Raw genomic sequence first — 12,925 nt, forward strand, 5'->3', positions numbered from 1 at the left:
ATTCACTGATTTGTGAAATGATGCAACTAGACTACAAAAAATTATGAGAGTACACTAAGTGATAGTTAAAATCATTCAAAAATCAAAAACATATCTGTGTATGTCGATACTAGCATACATACAGGTATATGATTTAAGAAAGCCAGAACAATGGTAAATTGATTTTAAAATCTGTGAAAATATGCAAGAGAAAACACTGCCATTCTTTTTTAACATATGTATTATGTGATTTATAAACTATGTTTTATGTTGCATTGATCTTAGCCCATCAGATCATGACCATACATTTTGATATTCAAACTTATTTACTCTTCAATATGCCTTGAACTATCTTTGGAGAATGAATTGCAATGTTGATTCATCAACAACATTACACTTAAGCACACAAATAGGAAATTCTATTTTCGTAACCATGTATATTTTTAAAAAGTTTGACATTACGTATAGAGTCCTGGTTTAATAGCATTATGTTTAAGATTATTAAAACATTTTGCAAAACTTCAATGTGGGATATCAGACCTTAAATATGAATACACACTTTGTGCTGTTTGTAAGTATAAATTTCTATATGTGATAGATATTGCTGATTATCTCTGGGAACTTAATGCTGAATTTTGAATCTTATATTTCTCCAAGGTTACAGATTGAAGGCACATAAATTAAGGTACTTAAGGCCTCAATTGTTACTCACAAATGAGGTTATTTTTAATTGATATGTATAGAGTTTTGTATGATGATGCAAAATAAGCTTAATTGTGATACATTGGTATATAATTCAAATTTAAGATTATTCTTCACAGACATTATACATACTTCTATTCTAATATGAGGTATTGTACATATCCAACTCAATTAAAATGCAAGGCTTACTTCCAGTACCTTGAGAGTGGTATTGCAGGCTATTTAGAATAATTAAGTAATGCAACCCAATTGTTAGTTGATCAGATCATGGTCATGTCAATTACTAGCCTATTTTTGCCACAAGAATGTACATCCCAGGTCTAACAGATAGATATCTAATGTAAAATAGTTAGATAAGGTCTTCAAAAGCCTCAGAGACCTACAGAATATGGCATTAAAACATGTTTTTATTATTCTAAAGATTCTTTGACAGCAAGAATCAGGCAACTACAGGCAACACCCAGTCTACCTCAAAAAAAAAAAAAAAAAAAAGATGAATGAGCATCAAAGAACTCCTTAAGGTGATGTCGTCAAATGTGGCAAATCATCCACAGAACAAAATGTTCTCTTTTCTGCCACAGAAAGAATTATGCCTAAAAGTGAGCAAGCTTGGATGCAGACAGAGCCAATGGCCAATCTCTGTCAGGACAGGGTAAACATATCCTCAATAGTTCCTGCCTCACAAATATGTCTGTCAGATATACTGGGCCAGAAGGCTGAGGAAGATGCTCCAACGTTTTAGAGGGATTTCAGGGATTGTTCAGCCATCAAACTGTCCCTGTCATTTTCTCATTGTGGAAGCTGCTTACCTGTGCTTCTTGTCTACTCCGGTAATCAGCTTTATTCCTTCTCAAGTCTCTGATGGGGTTGAAGACCAGATAGTTTAGTTTTACAATTAAGCTTAATTGTTTCGAGGTTAAGATGTTTTTAGATCTTGATAGATGTTTTAAGTTGATAATAATGAAATATGATAGATATTGATTTCTATTCAAAAGTTTAGACTCACCAAGATAGGAAAGATGTTTATTTCAAGGCTGACAAACACAAATAGCAAAAATCACTGAATGTAGCATTTATATAATTCCTGATCATTTCATGGTTCTTCCTGATATATGTAGTTTATTTTATTTATGTGTAATAATATAAATATATATTTAAAAGGGAAATATAATAATTTAAAAAAGAAAAGAAACTGCTAAATCGGAGGCTGGCAAATGGATTCGTGGTTAAGAGCAATCATTGTTATTTCAGAGGACCAGTATTTGGTTCCCAGCACCCACTTCAGAGCACTTATATTCATCTTTAACCCAACCTCCAAAGGTAATTTCATGTTCTCTCTGGCATACATAGGTACAGTCATACCTATGACACAATGAGAGACACACAAATACACATGTGCCTAAATAAAAAGAAATCTTAACAACAGAGGTATTTAACAATAAGTAACATTGGCAACTGAGCTGCCTGGGCACATAAAGGTACCCTCCACCATCTCTTAACCAGAGGTTCAATTCCAAAACTTACATTGGAAAGAACAAAATTGACCAATATAATTTGATATTTGACTTCCAAAGTTGTGTACTATGACTTCCAACAGCAGCTCTTCGGGTTATCATGTGCTAGAGACATGATCACATTATACAATTACACATTTTTTTGTGAAAGAAACAATATTTTTTAATAAAAACTTTAAGTTTTATCTACCAGACATTTTAAACCATTCTTAACAAAATCTCTTCCCATGTAGTTTGTGGTTTCTAAAATGATTCAATTGTTTCCTGCCATAATCTATATTTGCTTTTGGGTTGTCTACCAAATGTATAATAGTAAATTACTAAAATGCAAAAGCATTAGGCTCACAAAATTTCATAAGTAATATTATTAGATGTAAATATACATTGAGAAGATATAGACTTCTGTTCCTGTAGATTCTAGAACATAAAATAATGCATATTATGTCAACTACATTTTTAAAAGTAATCCTAAATTCTACATTTTGATACTTAGTTTCACAATTTATTAGTGGAAATATTAAATTGGTATAGCACAAGATTATGGCTGAGGATATACTGAGGAATTCTGCACCTAGCACAATTTATCAGCATATAATAATTAAACATTAACTAAAGAAATGGAAAAACATAGTCTGGAAAATATCCATTAAGTAGAACCATTTTGGGAAAAGCTGATTATGAGAAAAATTTTATTGCAATTATTATACAACAACAAAAACACGAACTCAAAATCTTTATCACAAAAAAGGAATTTAAAAATTACTCTGGTATATTCTAGCAATAAATCTAGACTAGTAATAAAAATGTTGTTTGCCTTTCTCACCAATCAAATTATAAAACATACTGAGTACACTGTAGCCTATTTATTCTTAGATAAAATATATTAAAGCAATGTCTAAAACTGGGAAATGGCAGTGTATACAGAACTAAGGTTTTGGTAAGCAGTTTAATTTTTTTTACCTTAGAGATTTTAAAATCACGACAGCTTTGTATACTTCTTTTAAAATATAAGCCTTCTTCCTTTTAATATGTACTGTGCATGCTATATCCCACTTGAACTAAATTTTTTTCAAATAAAATAAGTCAAAATACCTAATGAAAGTACACGCTGCCAAATCTTATATTATCCTAATCATATTTAGGGCTTTATCATTAGTGTTTTGCTGTAGTTTATTTTAACTTTTTTTTTAACATTTGTTATGACCTTGGGCATGAATACACTCATTAAAAATTAAATTGCTTATTATAGCCTAGCATAACTTTCTTCCTTGATCAGAAAGCACAATAGGTTTCTTAAGTGTGTATACCTGTGAATTATTTTAGTAACAAGAACAAAAGTGCAAGCTTAATAACCACAGTGCTGGAACAAAGAAAAAAGCAGGAGAATGCCACCAAGGGTGCATACAAAACATTTTGCATAGAGTAAAGAAAAGAAACTATAGATTCATAATGTAGTAATTTATCTTTGTGGTTCATTAAATATCACTACTTAAATGTACAGTTACATTTTTACTTACATGAAATTATGTTATACAACTAAACTTCTCTCTGTGAAAATATTATATATTCTCTTTAACATGCCCATTAATACTTGAGTATTTCCTCAGTAAACACAATCATGTAAGTGGCAATATGAAATAATTCCTAATTTTAGTAGATCAATACTCTCAAATATTCTTTTTAAAATTTTAAGACTTCTTTCATTGTTGTAGTTATATTTTTATATCTTAAGTTGCTGTAGCTTTTTTCTTAAAGTTATTTTATAATTTATAGGTTTTTTCCTTCAACATATGGGCAGAATAATATATTAAAAGTGTAAAATATTACACACAAAAAAAGATTTTCAGCAATTAGATAAGAATTGAAGTAGTGAGATTTTGACTTACTTTGAATAACTAACATATTTACAGTGTAGTAGCTCTTATAGAATCTGAAATTTATTTATTCATTTTTATTTATTGAAAATATATTCCTCTCTCATACATCACAACCACAATTTTCCTTCCTCTTCTTTTCCTCCCATCCATGCCCAAAGTCCGCAGCCCCCTCCCCTGCCCAGAGACTACAGGCAAAAAGAGCAAAAAAAAAGATACAGTATAAGGCAGCGCAAAAGCTCTCATATCAAGGCTGGAAAAGGCAACCCAATATGATTGATGAAAAGAGTACAAAGAGTTGTATAAGAGTAAGAGACGTACCAGATTCCATAAAACCACTAAGCTAACAGCCACAGCTAGTCTGCAGAGAGGCTGATGCAGACCCAGTCACACCCCATGCTTGCCACATCAGTCTCTGTGAGTCCCTGTGAGCCCTGCTTGTCTATGTGGTGGCCATGCTCTCCAGGAATCCTCCGTCTACTCTTAAGCCCTACTCCTGCCCTTCCTACTCTTCTGTGGGATCCCAATCTCAGAGGGAGGGGCTTCCAATTTAGACTTTCTCTGGATACTGTCTGGCTGTGAGACTGTGTACCTGTTCTCATCTCCTGGAGGAGGAAGCGTCATTGATGACAACTGGACAAGGCACTGGTCTATGAGTATAGCAACATAGCATCACGTCGTTAGAAATCGTTTTATTGCCATTGGGGAGACAGACAGTTGTGTTTTGTTCTACCCAAGGTCTCTAGGCTATCACACCTCTGGTTCCAGGATATCTAGACACTGTCATTCATGGCCTGCTTTATACAGAGTGAGCCTCAAGTTCAGCCAAACATTGTTTGGCCACATCTACATGTTCAGTGGCACCATTGCCCCAGCACATCTTGCATGCAGGAAAGATAGTAATTCCAGGGTTTTTTTTTTGTTGTTGTTGTTGTTGTTGGATTTGTGTCTAGTATCCGAAGCTGAGGTTTAATTATGTGAATATATGAATACAGTTAACAGCAAAACACATCTTTCCTAATTCTAGTTGCTGTCCATGTGTTATGTTTGAGAGATTATGTGTTTAAATAAATAACTAAAATGTATTCCTATTAGAAGTTAAAATTTAATAGCTTTTGAATAAATATTAGTGTTCAACTCAAGTTGTTAATTGCGACAAATATTTGTTTTCTCCAAAGACACATATCTGAAGATAGAGGAAAGTGTTTATAACACCAACTGCAAGGATATGGAGGTGTGATGCCAAAGCTGAGGGGATAGCTGTGGTTACATGGAGAAAGCCTCTCTCAAAAGCAGCACCACTGAAATAAACAATAGGCAATTTAAGCCATTTTTTTAATATTGATGTAAAACCAACCAAGAAGGCAGACAGCCATATTTGTCTCCAGCACCTGCCTTTTGAATAAGAGCTTTTCAGATAAGAGAATCAATAAGTTATCCTAAGACTGATGAAAATTAAGATTTTAGACATGAATTATAATTCTCTTCTTGACAACTAAATACATTTCAAAGTGTAACTCTTTTCATTTATGATATAAAGTAAAGGAACATGAACAAAACAAATACTATTATTCAGGTATTTTGATCACTTGGGATAAATGATAACTCCAAAAATTCTGAGGAATACTAACTCTGGGTATGGTTTTGCAATAAAAATTTGTATTGTTTCTAGACTCTCTTATTATGTATTGACAAAATATTAATTATAATATATTACTATTTCATCTCAAATAGCAATTAATAAATAAACTTTGAAAGTTTACCATAGATGTCAGAGAATAACAGAGGACCACTTGGAAGACTGCACATGTTGATTATGATACATTTTCATACAGGATATCCATGATATTCATGTTGACAGAGTTAATATATTGTGAAACAGTTACATGCATTCATAGTGTGAGTAATTTTTCTATTAGAATTTTTATATTTTTGTCATTAATACTTATATGTAGAAAAAAAGCAAAATCTAATTTGTGCTTTAATTAATGCTATTTTGCTTAATAGTCACAATTTCTTCTCTAACACATTTATCAATAGCTATAGATGAATGGAATATTTTATTAAATTATTGAAAATGTACATATTGGAGATTACTGTATAATTTATAGGGAGAAATAAATTCTTGACAACTTTCTTTTCCTATGTTTTGGTTTTCCATAAATTTAGGGTTAAAACAATCGTGTCTTTATACCTTTGAGACATTGGCAGAGAAGGTAGGCAGGTTACCCTGGCTAATCTTCTGAAAACGTGTTGATAATTGGACCTCTTGGCAAATAGACTAATTATATTGCTATGGGGAATGTCTTTATCTGTGGAATGCTTAAGCAGTTTGCCTGAATTTTAACATTGCTTTGGGAAGACAAGAGTAGACACTCTCAGTTTATAATATATATTTCTTTGGAGATTTCAGGAAAACTTTATGTGTGCAACAGATATACAATTAATCAGAAAAATCTAAGAGAAGTAACATGCTCTTAGAGTACTTGTTTGTTATTCTGATGATTGAGCACATGACCTAAAAGGACCTGTCAAAACAAATGAGGTAAATTGTCTTCCACCACTCAGACCACTCCCTGCTTCTACTGCATTTGTTACTTCTGCACGATTAAGAAATAGCTTATAAGGACTCAGGTTTCTTTGTACATCTGTCATCACAATGAGATTGTTATTATTTATCTCATATATGTATGCATATGTTAATGTTTTTTTCCTTAAGGCTTATCTGATAGAATCTATTACATGATTTGTACTCAAATGTAATTTTGTGAGGATCGTTATATTTATATATTATATTATATATTAAATATAGGATGTATCTTTTATATATAAAACATGTCATATGGTAAAGATTATTTTCTTAATTAATAATTAATATTACTTCGACCTCTGTATCCAGAAAAAAATAATTATGGCACAGGAATATGCACAATTTGTATGCATGTCATAAGTTATAAATAAAAGTGTGTCATTGTGATCTTTTAGTGATTTGGAGTTGTTAGAAGGTAATATAGATATAATGATAATATAACTATACCGACAAAGCTTGACTACCAACAATGAGGGTTTAGTGTCATTTTTCAAAACACAACAAAGAAAACAGGAGCAGTCAAATGAAAAGAAACACCAAAGCTCAGGATTCCCTTGGGTATTGCCAAAAGAAGAAAAAAAAAGTTTATTGAAGATCAATAAATTGCCGAACAATGCTTGGGGAAGAATAAGCTAATCTTAAAAGTGTCTGCAATGTCAACAAAATTGGATTCAGTGTATGAAAACGATATATCAATTGTTGACCTTAAGGCCTGGGCTGTTGGTGTTCTGTTCAGGAAATTGTTTCCTGTGCCTCTCACACAGGTGTCACCAATCCCTTCCGGTCTTAGAAAAGAATTCAATTTTAGTAGTCCAGTTATCTATAATTAATTTCACATAAGGTGACCATATCCCATATGAAATAATTACCTCTTCAAAACACCTTAGTTCTATCATTTCTGTAAGACATCATCTTATCTCATAGTAACCCTGCTCCCCACTGTTAGCAGGAATATGTTGTATGATTATTGGATGTTGGCGATATCATAACGTGGGGCTGCCCTTCCGCCTACTCTGGAGATGGACACAGTTTGTTAAAGATTTACTCTTCCTTTCCGAGTAATCTGTTTCATCAGCCTGCCCTTCTTCCTTTACAGCTTTTATCTGACATGGTTGCCCTCCAATGTAGTTTCTATCCTCTTTCCTCCCATGAGAAATTTCTGCTCTGTTGCTGAGTCACTGAGACTTAACCTTTCTGTTCTTTCTTCTCTGGTGATCCACTTTCACTTGCAATTTTTCCAGCAGCTCGGCCATTCTCCAAACCTTTTTGAAACAGAATATAGGAAGGACAAAGAGGGAAAAATAAAACCAGAAAAATCCCTTCTGTTAGCAAAGAGTTGTACATACCAGTGATAGAAGCCACAACAAACTTTGTGCTAGACTCTTGAAAAAAAAAATCCAATTCTGGCTGTTTTCTCTTTGGCACTTGAAATCAAAATTTCTATTCTGCCTAGCTTGATGTCTGGGTATGGCTAGTAGCTGGATTTTTGTGGGGTCTTTTTTTTTTTTTTTACATTTTTTTATTAATTTATTCATATTACATCTCAGTTGTTAGCCCATCCCATGTATCCTCCCATTCCTCCCTCCCTCCCACTTCCCCCCTACTCCCCTCCCCTCCCCTAAGTCTGTGTCTGAGGGGGACCTCCTCCCCCTGAATATGCTCATATGGTATCAAGTCTCTTTGTGGGTTAATCTTGCTCCCACTCTTCACCTTTTTTTTCCAGCCTTTCAACATCCTATCATTAGATAGAAAAGAAAAACAAAAGATAGAGAGGAAAGACAAGGGATCTATGAATAAAGTCTAGGGATAGAAGTCAAGCAACTTTATTCTGCTTTTTTTTTTCTAATCATGTCTGAGACAGGATGCTGATAGAGTTCCAGGAGGATTGTTTTTCCCTAGGCATATATGCAATAGGCATCAGAGTGGCAGTAATTAAAGAAAATATGTATGTTTAGGAAGTTATGTATGATCAGATATCTTTAGGACAATGGAAGGACATCCTTGAAAGGATCTATGGGACAGTGTTATAACACCTCCGAAAACTTCTAATCCTTTCTCATTAGCTCTTTTTTTCTCAAATTTGGATAAAATTATAACTTAAGAATAGATTGCTTGATATAGATGATCAGTTAGGCAAACTAGATAGGGAAAGTACCATATAGTTTTCTAAATACAAGCCAAAACTTAATGCAGACATAAGTTTTCCCCCATAATTATTGGAGGAGAAACTTGACTAAGTAAGAAAGAGTTAGAAAACATCAGAATATTAATTCAGTGAAGTAAGATTTTCCTTTAACTTTAAAAAATATTTTTTATTCATTTACTCATAGCACATCTCAATGGTCATCCTATCCCTTGTATCCTCCCATTCCTCCCTCCCTCACATTTTCCCCTTACTCCCTTATGACTGTGACTGAGGGGGACCTCCCCCCCCTCATATATGCTCATAGGGTATCAAGTCTCTTCTTGGTAGCCTTCCACCTTTAATTTTTTTTTATCAGTTCAAAACTTCTAATTTTCTTCATTACTACCCATGATTTAATTGACACTCATTGCAAATTGGTTACTATTTAATAAACTCATTTTGTATATAGAACTGCTTTCAATGTACTTTCAACTGATATTTTAAAGTGAATTCTTTCCATACATAAATGGCATAGAATGGACACCAAATATAAATATTAAGGTGTGTAAATGCTGGCATTTTGATAGCTTAGTTGAAGACATACAAGCTTTAGAAAAAAAATTGGTTTTTATATTAGCTTTCAGTTTTATAATTGAAATTCATATATTCAGGATTTTTAGTCTCTATAACCCTTTGCATACACTTTCATCTATACCCCCATCATTACTAATACTAATGAAATCTTTATTTTCATCTAGAAAGATATATTTTTAAAATAAAAAAGATATTACTTCACTATATTAAAAAACTCAGAGAAATGATTCCAATAATTGGGGGTATGAAGATGGGAAATACTGATAGTTTGAAGATTACTTAGGTTACAAAATGATCTCCATATCACCTTGGGATAAAAATATGGTATGTAACTTTTGTTAAAAAAAATAGTATAAAGTTTTCTCTATTACATGTTCTAGCTCCCAGATACTTGATGCAGATACCAACTAGATTTATTAATAAGCTTTAAGAAGTATACTTTTGCAGATATTCATCTATTCTAACCCATATATGCCTCTTTGCCAACTCCCTGGCTGTGTGCCCTTTGACCTGGCCTCTATCACAGCCGTCTGCTCAAGCGCCGTCTTTGTCCTCATGGTGACTTCCCTTGGCAGTGCTCTTCCTTCCTTTTCTAGTCCCCACCTGAGATTTCCAACTGGAAAAGAACTCAAGCCTTTCTATCTCCTTGGCCAGTCATTGCCTGTTAATCTTTTTGTTAGCCAATCAGAGGTAATTGGGAAGCACTGTTTACACAACATTGACAAGGGAATCCTTAAATGATTTTGATAGCATCCTAGTCATGACTGCTACCAGATCTCAGGGCTTAGAAATCATCATCTAAATACACAGTGCTCAAGACCATCATCCCCCAACAGGCTATGTCTCAAAAAAAAATCATAAAAAGAAAGTATATATACTGAATAAATGGAAAAATACATATTAGGAAACTTCAAAATTAACACCATGATGTTATTTACTACTTAAAATGGAGTAACAATTGTGAAGTGTAACACAGCTTTTACCAATATGAAAAGATTGAAAGAACAAAAACAACAACAAAAAAGGAAAATACAAATCTTTGCATTGCGTTTGTGAATATACAAACTTCTATACATTATATTATTTTCAAAATAAAATTTAAATATGTTTCAGATCATTCTCATACCATGAATTGCTTTCTATAAACTTTATTATTCTATGAAAATGTCTATTGTTTCGCAACTTAAAGTAGATACAATTTATTCAACACAGCCTTGGAAGATTTAAATGTACATGTACACATACAGACAAATGCACACAGACTCACATAGAGAATCACATACAAAGAAACACAAAAACCCATACACACACACACACACACACACACACACACACACACACACACACACATACAGAGAGAGTGAGAGAGAGAGAGAGAGAGAGAGAGAGAGAGAGAGAGAGAGAGAGAGAGAGAAATGCAGACATCAGACAGACATAAAGAGAGAAAACAAGTATGCAAACCATGAGCCCATGATCTGCATTGCAATGACAACCTTACATTCTGTCCTACTCTCACTAGGCTCATGTCTGTCTCATAACACGAAACTCACTTATTTCAATGTTAAGTACCCACAAATCTTAACGGCCCCCAAATACTAAAAGTGAAAACAAAAATTGTCCAAAGTTCAAAGATTCTTTTGAGAAATACAGTAATATTTCAGGTGAGTAATGGTGTGTGTCTAAAGAGAATGGTAAAAAGTCAATATTATCATTCCAAAAGTTGAGATAGAATATATAAAAGAAACAATGTATAAAAGGGTAATTGAGATGGGAAAAACCATCTCAATGTTCATGACACTAGTTTATTTAGGGTTGGCTGCATGAGTGAGTGTTAACTGCCATGTATTTGAAAAAAAATCAATGAAAAATGGAATCCTCTCACTACCTATAGCCTTTCTATGAGGAATGCGGATTTATGAATCTCTTCATCTATGATGAAAGTTTGACAGATTCTTTTTCTTGTAAATATGGGCAGGCAACCACTGTTACTGTAGGATCATGGATTCCCAAGCCATGCCATGTATATAAAATGACATTTTTACAGTACTTGTTGCAGTCCAACATAATTTACATTCTTTCTGCTACATCGCAGTTGTAACCTGAGTCTTTTGGAATTGCAGTTGATGTCTTATATAGCACAATACTGTTGGGGGATGGTCTGGTGCTGATTTATGTGCTGTGAAATCTGGTTGTATCCAGACATGAGCATTGTCATGATCATTGAAGAATCTCCTGTATCAATCCTCCCCAATTATCCCTCATTGGTTATTGAAGAAGCTAAACAGCCAGTAGCTGAGCAAAGAGGACAAAAAGGAGGCAGGGGCTGAGGAGTTGTCTCAGAGAGAGAAGAAAGTGGAAGAAAAGAGAAGACACCACGTAGAAGCCAAGAGGAGTTCATCATGAGGACAGAGAGATACAAAAGAAGGCCAAGAACAGAATAGATGGCAGCAAAAAGGGCACATGGCTGGGAGTTAGCCAGTCTAGCATATTTGGGGTAAAATAAATGAGTATCTGACCAGCTTAGTGTTTTAAAGCTTATTAGTAGACACAATAAGTCTCAGTGTCATTATTTAGGAGCTCAGGAACAGTCATAGGGGAGGGGAATAAGGGGAAAATGGGAGGGAGGAAGAATGGGAGGATACAAGGGATGGGATAACCATTGAGATGTAACAAGAATAAATTAATAAAGGAGAAAAAAAGGAAGAAAAACAATTACATTAATTTTTCACAAAACACTCAAAGATGATTTATTCTTACCACATTGACTAGTTTCCACATGGAAAAAATGCCCTACACATGTACCAGTCCAGCTGACTTATGATGAGTTAGAAGTAGATTAACCTATGCATGCCAGTTTCAAAAAAATTTTTGTTTTAATCAGGATTGAAAGGCTTGGATGCCACACTCCATAAGGAGGTTCTTTGATGTTCATCATCCTTTTTGAGGTAGACTAGGTGTTGTCAGGAGTTATTGTCTCATTGTCAATGAATCTTTAAAATATTAAAAACATTTTGAAATGTCATTTTCTGTATGTTTCTGAGGTTTTTGAAGACCTTATCTAACTATTTTACCTTAATGAAGCAAATAAGGTACTAGGCAAATGTCCTCATTTCTACAACAGAGAGAATTCTACAAAAACAATGGCCAAGCTTGAATGCAGGCAGAGTTGACAGCCAAACTCTACCAAGAAAGTGTAAACAAGTTCTCAATAGTTCTTGCCTCATAAATAAGTCTGTCAGATATATTGGGCCAGAAGGCTGAAGATGATGCTCCAACTTTATAGAGAAGTTTAGGTGACTACTCAGGTAGCAAACTGTCTCTTTCATATTCTCATTTGGGAAGCTGCTAACCTGTACCCGCTGTAGATGTAGACAATCAATTTTATACCTTCTCTAGTCTCTGATGTGGTTGAAGACCAGATAGTTTAGTTTTACAATTAAGCTTAGTTGTTTAGGAGTTAAGATGTTTTTAGGTCTGGAGAGATGTTTTAAGTTGATAATGACAAGATGTGATGGAGATTGATTTATATTCAGAATTCAAGACTGCC

General features: G+C 33.7%; 1 long non-coding RNA gene across 1 annotated transcript in view; it reads right to left on the reverse strand.

The window, feature by feature from the left end:
- Positions 1–1,494: 1,494 nt before the first annotated feature.
- LOC311585253 overlaps positions 1,495–12,925 on the reverse strand; it is a 62,108-nt gene continuing 50,677 nt past the window's right edge. Inside the window, exon 3 of the long non-coding RNA XR_014775163.1 lies at positions 1,495–1,539. This is a non-coding gene — a long non-coding RNA (uncharacterized lncRNA). The remainder of the gene's footprint in view (positions 1,540–12,925) is intronic.

The sequence above is a fragment of the Acomys minous genome, assembly GCF_964271855.1.
Source record: "Acomys minous genome assembly, chromosome: 15".
In the NCBI taxonomy this organism is placed as follows: domain Eukaryota; kingdom Metazoa; phylum Chordata; class Mammalia; order Rodentia; family Muridae; genus Acomys; species Acomys minous.